This window comes from Suncus etruscus, chromosome 7 (assembly GCF_024139225.1).
Source record: "Suncus etruscus isolate mSunEtr1 chromosome 7, mSunEtr1.pri.cur, whole genome shotgun sequence".
NCBI lineage: Eukaryota > Metazoa > Chordata > Mammalia > Eulipotyphla > Soricidae > Suncus > Suncus etruscus.
This window is the reverse complement of record NC_064854.1, coordinates 7,319,884-7,327,394: the sequence shown is the minus strand read 5'-3', so window position 1 is coordinate 7,327,394 and position 7,511 is coordinate 7,319,884.

The window sequence follows — 7,511 nt, the reverse complement described above, 5'->3', positions numbered from 1 at the left end:
TCCCTTTATTCCTCCCTCTCTTCTTCCCTCCCTCCTTCCCTTCCTTTCTTTCCTCCCTTCTTCCTTTATTCCTCCTTCCTTTCCTTCTTCCTTCCATTTCTTATTCCTTGCTTCCTCCTTCCTTCTCTCCCTCCTCCCTCCCTCCCTCTCTCCCTCCCTCCCTTCCTTCCTTCCTTCCTTCCCTTCTTTCTTTCTTCCTTCCTTCCTTCCTTCCTTCCTTCCTTCCTTCCTTCCTTCCTTCCTTCCTTCCTTCCTTCCTTCCTTCCTTCCTTCCTTCCTTCCTTCCTTCCTTCCTTCCTTCTTCCTCTCCCAGTTTACAATTAGCATTCAGGATTCAATCTCTACCCTCCCCCCTGAAATAGAATTTTTATCTCTTGATTCATGCTACAAGATAAAATCCCTGTGTACCCAGTTATATGAATAATTGATGAGCTCCTTCCAGCTCAGCAGTCTCGAGCTGCTGTGGGGCCCTGGGCCTGCAGCCTAGGACCCCATGACCTTCTGTCCCTCCTGCGTCTGGTTTATCTCTTGATCCAGATTTGGGAGTTGTAGAACACTGCGGTGGGTGGTGGGTGGGGGTACAATCAAGGGCATGGGGCCATCTCAGTGTCCTTTTAGGTCCCGGGAAATTCTACTTGATATGTGTGGGCTCCCTAGGGAGTACCGCTGCTGTTAGTTTTAGGGTTCATGGCATGATTATCTCGAAACTGCTCCCTGATAACTTCAAGCAGACAGAGACAAGATGTGAGGGGGTTTGTTCATGCTCCTTGATGAGAGCACAGTGAGCCTTGGGTGGTAATATGTGATAGTAATGGGGGGATTATGTGCCCAACGTGGCTTCACTGGACACCACCCTTAGAAACAAGGTCTGATCCGTTACTTGTCACTTATGCACTAAGCTTTCTTAGGAGGAGAATTTCTAGGTGGTGGCATTGCTTAATGTGGAGCTGCTCTTCAAGGCTTCATGAATGGAGCAGGGAGCAAGTGGCCTGTGAAAGAGTCCACAGGTTTGATAGAGACCACCCCCCAATCTTCAGGGTAAACACCAGGCACAGGCAGTCTGGGGCCTTGATGGCCAAGAGTCATCTGCTAAGACCAGCTGGGGCCCTGTCCCATCCCTGAACTTCTATCTTAGGCTCTGTTTAATCTTCATTTCCAGAAGGTGCCAGAGAGAAAACAATATCCAAGGCCACCTCTAGCCTCTCTCTGCCAGAAGTCGCAGGAGCAGGAAATGAGAAAATAGAGTAAATTTGAACCAAAATTGATGAAGACTGGCCCCTGATACCCACCTACCACTGGGTGGGGTACCCAATGTTGGTCATCCTCCTACATTGCAGAAGGGAGCAGGAATGGGTCAGCCAAGGCAAGGTCCTGTTCTCTCTTTGGCAAATTTCTGAGGCTCCATGCTGTGTTCTGCAGGCCACAGAGCCATAGGCTCTTGACCTTGGCCTCCAAGTTGGTAGGTGGGCGCCATTGCATGTGGCAGACTTCTAACAACTCCTAGGATCAGGGAACTTGATCCCCACAGGATGCCCTGTGCCTGCTGCAGGACTGGTGGGTTATCCAGGAGCATTGATTATAAACACTCCAGGTTTCTGCCCAAAATACCCATGGAGAAGTGGAGGACATGCACAGGAGTGACTGGTGGTGCCCTGGTTGTTGTTGGGTATTGGGTTGTGGTCACGTTGAGGTGCCTGTTGTGCTCCCATCCCCTGTGCATGGTGCTTGGTGGGCATGAAGTAATGGTATGAAGGAATCAAACACTGAGAGTGGCTGCACCCTAACACTGCATGATACCCTGAGTCCCCATTTGCTCATCCTTAAAGCCCACAATTATGACTCCTTAGACAGGGATACCCCACAACTTTCAGTCCCTCAGGGTGCCAACTTCTTTCCTTTTTTTGATTCCCACATAAATTCATTTTAAAGGTATTTTATTGAGATTCTGCGGCTGACATTGTTATAATGGATCCTCATGTATGTAATTTCAACATCACATCCATCATCAGTGTACCTCTGCCCATCTCCCAAACACCCCCACACCTCTCCTTCCCTGACCCCAACATTATTATTTTTATTTCATTTTGGGTTCGGGGTCTATACTCGGCAATGCTCAGAAATTACTCCTGGTTCTGTACTCAGGAATTACTTCTGGTAGACTCGGGGGGCCCTATGGGATGCCAGAGATTGAACTCCAGGTCTTCAACATGTAAGACAATACTCTTCCCACTGTGCTATCACTCTGACCCCTGCACAGTGATTTATTATTATTATTATTATTATTATTATTATTATTATATTTTTAAAATTAATTAAAGAAAATATAACATAGTTGATAGTTGGTCATAAAACATTTGTTTCCAGATAAGTAAAAGCAAAGTTATTGAAAAAAGAAAGAAAGAATAAAAATAGAAGAGAAGAAAGTTGAAAGAACAAATGAATGAATGAAAGAAAAAAGAAAAATATAGTAGCAAGCATATTTGTGAAAATTATTGTATCTCCAATGAAGTCATTAATACAATGGTAGAAAGACTAGTAAACTCTTGTTGTTGCTGTCCTTTCTGTTAAATTGGGGTGTTCCTGTAGGGATGACAGCATCAAACAAATGAAGTTGTCCAGTAATTTAAAACTATGATTATGATTTTTCAGAGTGTGCACTCAGCCACCAGGTCTTCCAGAAAAAGGAAGATATGGGGAAAGGGTCCCCACTCGATTCAAAAATCTCTGGTGATGTCAGCCCCCAAACTGGCTTACCTGAAATTTGATCCCTGGAGAGAATTGTAGGAGTCAGTGATGAGGCAGGACCATTGGAAAAATGGTGATTGTGGGAGATGGAGGCAGAAGGCAGTGGCTTGCTTAGGCAAGGCAGGGGGTTGGCCCACCCTTTCCTCCCTAGAAGGCCAGCTTTCTGCTGTGCCACACAGTGATTTTTGACTGTCATGTTGTGCCCACTTCATCTCTACAGCATGCCTCCTAAAAGTCATGGTGTTTGGTTCAGAATTAGGTTTTCGAGATTCATGATGGCTGTGGTCAACTTATCTACCTTTGAAAGTCTCTACTGAAAAGATCCACTATGGCCTTTCATCAACCCTGAAAGTACTTGTTGTTGTTGTTTTGGGCAGCGCTCAAACCCTGGCAGCACTCAGGGTTTACTCCTGGTTGGTGCAAGGAATCATTCCTGACAGGCTCAGAGGACCATATATGATGCTAAAGATCAAACCCAGGTTGGCCTTGTGCAAGGCAAATGCCGGACCCACTATGCTATATTGCTCCGGCCACAGTCTTTGAAAGTCTTAAGTGAGGGGTAGCGGGGAAAAAAAAAAAAAAAAAAAAGAAAGTCTTAAGTGAGTTTCCATTTTCCTTTCTATCCTTCTGCTGTTTTCCATTAAAGATTCAGCTCTCTGGTGGTGCTAAGATGGGGGTGTTGCTCAGCTGGTCCCGAGCTTGCCCTGTCCTGTGCTTCCCACAGGCTTTGGTAAGGTCCATGTACTCATATGAGATTTTCAGCAACAGCTCTGCAGAATGGGCCAGCCCAGTCACTTCCCAACGAATACACACATGCCCCATTGCATGCTCCAGCCTGGTTCACCAGATAATGGCAGCCCCCACTGGGACCCAGCAGGGCTGCAGGGATAAAATGACCCTCATGCTGTATTAGTCTTCACAAATTACTACGTGAAATTCCTCTCCAAAGAAGGACCATCTGGTTGTCCTTTGGTAGAGGAAGGACAGGCCTCCCCTAGACCCCCACCATCCCAGGGCAGTTCCCTTTAGCCTGGGGTTTCTCAAAATTCTAGTGGCTCATGAGAAGTTTTTGTTCTCGCTACCTCTAGCTAGAAGGATGAGGATGAAGGCTGTTACCCAGAATTGGAAGGCTTCCTAGAAATCACCACGAAGTCAGAAGCAGGCAGGGTGTCTCATCATGGGGCATCTGGGTTTCATCAGGAACCGAGTCCAGTCTCCCTTGTTGGCGGAGTCAGTCCTTTCTGAGGAGCCTTCCTCCCACCTGGATGCCCAAGTCCCTGAGCTTGGTCGAGGTAAATAGCTCATCTCTGCCCTCTGACTTCCAGTCTGTCTCCACGCAGATTTCCCAGAAACGTGGAATTCAATTTGCTCTTGTCTCTTGCTGTGTCTGATGTAAGTTCACGGCTCATCTTTCTGTAAAGAACCAGGAGAAGCTTCTTCTCCTCTGCTCTGTTTCAGTCCCCCAACCTGGGTGAGAAACAAATGTTCCTCATTTTTGGCAGTTGCAGGCGTGATGCTGCCTTATGCTTTATGGTCTCATGGAAAAAGGGAGCCTCGGGGCATAAGCGGTAGCACAGCAGGTAGGTGTTTGCCTTGTATGTGTCGACTTAGGACCAACCCAGGTTCGATCCCTGGCATCCCATATAGTTCCCAAGCCTGCCAGGAGTGACCCTTGAGTGCAAATGGGTATGCCCCCCCAAAAAAGGGAGCCTCTTAAAATAAAAGGTAGTTTTTAATGGTGTTGTAGGCCTGTGTGTGTGTGAGAGAGAAAGTGTATGTGTTCTAGCTGAACAATCATCAAAAACGTTGCTAGCAATAGCATCACCCCTAAAAATAGTTTAATATTTCTTCATAGTTTGTTAACCTGTCTTGTACCCATTTTCCAAAGCTGTGTGGCACAAAAATAGCTCGAAAGACAGAAGTCAGGTGCATGGGCTTGTCTTGATAAGTGGAAAAATAGATCCTCGGAGAGAAGTTCCAGGCCTGAAATGGCCCCCAAGTGTGGGCTTCAGACACTGGCCCCGGCTGACACCCCCAACTCAGTGAATAGGCCCGTCTCATACGTCGTTCTTGGTGGGATTATTTCCTATGTGCTGTTGGTTTTTTTCCTCTCAGCTTCTGGATCCGAGGGCTCTGGAAACATCTTCGTGACTGTCATGCCTGATGCGTGTGCAATCAAGCCAGTACTGCAGAGGCCTGTACTCCGGCCATAACCTTCTCTGAGTGTCACTGGGTTTTCTCAAGAGACAGGTTCCCTGTTCCCATCCAAAGTGGAGAACCCCTTGCTGCCCCCATGCTTATTGTTTATTGGTGGTGTTTTTCTTTTGGGGGGGGGAGTTGGGTCACATCTGTCAATGTCAGGGACCACTCCTGGTTCTGTATTAAGGAATTACTTCTGGCGGTGCTCGTGGAAACATATGGGATACTGGGAATCAAACTCAGGTCGGCTTTATGCAAGGCAAGCACCCTCCCCACTGTGCTCTCTCTGCCCCATTATTTTAGGGGGAAACTGATCCCTTGTATAGAATTACTGCAGCTGCTCATTTCTGCTTTTGGGGGGGGCACCATTTCTACCTCCCAGTATAAAAACAACAAGGTCACTTCTGTGGCTCCTACAAATTCCAAGGACGTGCCCTTTGGGCAGACACACCTGGAGGGTGACCTTTTAACAAAATGAGAAAGAGGGGTTCCTGGGGGGGATGCATGAAGCAGAGCACCCTCCACTATGAGCCAGTGGGGTGCCCTGCCAGTGAGTCTAAATTCAGAGTGTCCTTTCGGAGTGCCACGACCCCGAGACCCTTCCCCAGAAGCTGCCCTCCCCTCTCTGTGGAGCAGGAATTTATTAGAGTGGGAACCAGACACGGGGACCCCCCTGGGTGCAGACCCATCTCAGCTCCCCCTACCACTTCATCCTATTGCCTGTCAGGCAGCATGAGAGGCAGATAGGGGCCTTAGAGAGCTAACCAGGCATCAATTTTACCCTCAGCCTCGTCTTTAATCAGGAAAGAATTACCCAGCGGCAAGGCAGGACAGTTTTCTTTTATAACCGGCTCGTTTAAAAAAAAATTAATTTCAGCTTTTCAGCGAGGGAAGAGAAAGGATAATGGTGCAGGGCTTTCCGGAAAGTTCGGCTAAGCCAGCAAGAGGCCATTTTTCACCCCTCCTCTCTCTCATGATGAAGGAGTGTCTGTCTTGGCTCTGCCTTGCTCCCCGATTCCCAGAGGGGAGCCTGCTCTGCCTGCCGCAGGATTCTGGGGTCACCTTTTTGCTTAAGAAGAGGTTTGTCAGACCACACTGCTGCCCCCCTCCTACCCTATAGAACACACACACACACACATCATGTCCCTCAACCTCATTTTCATCTGGATCAGCAGCTGTACTGGATTGCAAGCCGGTGGATTTCAATCCACCAGATGGATTGGGTGGCCCACATGATGGGAATTCTCATTCCCACTCTGCGATGGATTCCAATGTGGGGGACAAAATACATCTCATGTCAGGGTGAGTGGGGAAATAGAGTGACTCTCTCCCTGCACCCCAGAACCTTTTTTTTCCTCCTGTCTGCTTCACCCCACCCCAGCCCATCTCTTGTCTTTGCAGCAGACTGCAGCTGCCCCCACCGCCCCCCAATTCCATCCGAGGCACTGGATGCTGATGAGCCCAGTTTATTATCGCCATTTCCATTCCAGGCTCCAAACGGACACTTAAGAGGTCACCACTTAATTCATAAATCCCAAGAGCTGTCATGGGCAGCAAGTGGAGCTCAGAGCTGAGGACCACTTGTGAGGGCCGGGTGTGGGGGGCTCTCTGCCAGTACCGAGCAGTGCCCCTGAGGCTGGTGGCCGGTCGCCATGGAGATTAAGAGACCACTGCGGCAGCCCCTTCCATCGCAGCCTGTGATTAATCTCTTTGGATATGATTTCATTTGAAAGGATCCTGTGAGAGACGCTTGTGTGGACTCTGCTTCCCTGGAAGGGGGGCGTGTCCGGGGGAGCCCAGAGTCTTGCTGGGGGGGGTAGGGGTGCTTAATTTATGGCCCCCACAGCCCAGAGTTCCTTTGCCTCTGCCAAGTGGGTGATTCACAACTTCATTGGGGGGGGGGGGTTCTGGTTCCATCAAAAATATGACCTGTACTGGAAGCTGCCATTAGGACTGGTCCAGCTGGGCTTGGGGGGAGGAGTGGTTCTAGCCCAGCAGCATCCCCCCTTCTCCCCTAGTGGTACCAAACAAATGTCTTAATGGTTCTGGGGTGAGGAGGTCCAGTCTCTCTGACAATAATCCTCAGGGCAGTCCCCCTAGGTCCCCTAGATCTCGTATCTCTTCATGTGTGTGTGTTTTGGGGGGACTCTGGGGAGTGGAGCATACAGAACTGGGCTCTCTTCCTCCACCTGTGCATTCTCCCTACCAAGAGCCCAGTATTTGCTGCATCTCAGGTGCCCATTGGAGTTGGAAGGGGTTCGAAAAACCAGATGGTAAATCAGCTCAGAGCGCCTCCAGAAGTGTCCCTGCCTAAGCAAGCATGTAATTACCCGCTTGAACCCGGGGCCACATGCACGTGGCAGTGATGGCTGAAATGCAGCTTATTTCCTGGAGGACCCAGAGGCTGCCACTATGGTCATCCAAGTAAAACAGGAGTGTTGGGGGGTGACTGATATGGGGCTGACTGATGTGCAGCATAGCTGCGTTGGTGCTGGGGAGATGGGAAATTTGCAGGCCCTTCCCGCAGCCCAGGCACCTTTGGAGGTGCAGAGGGGACCCCTTGTTAT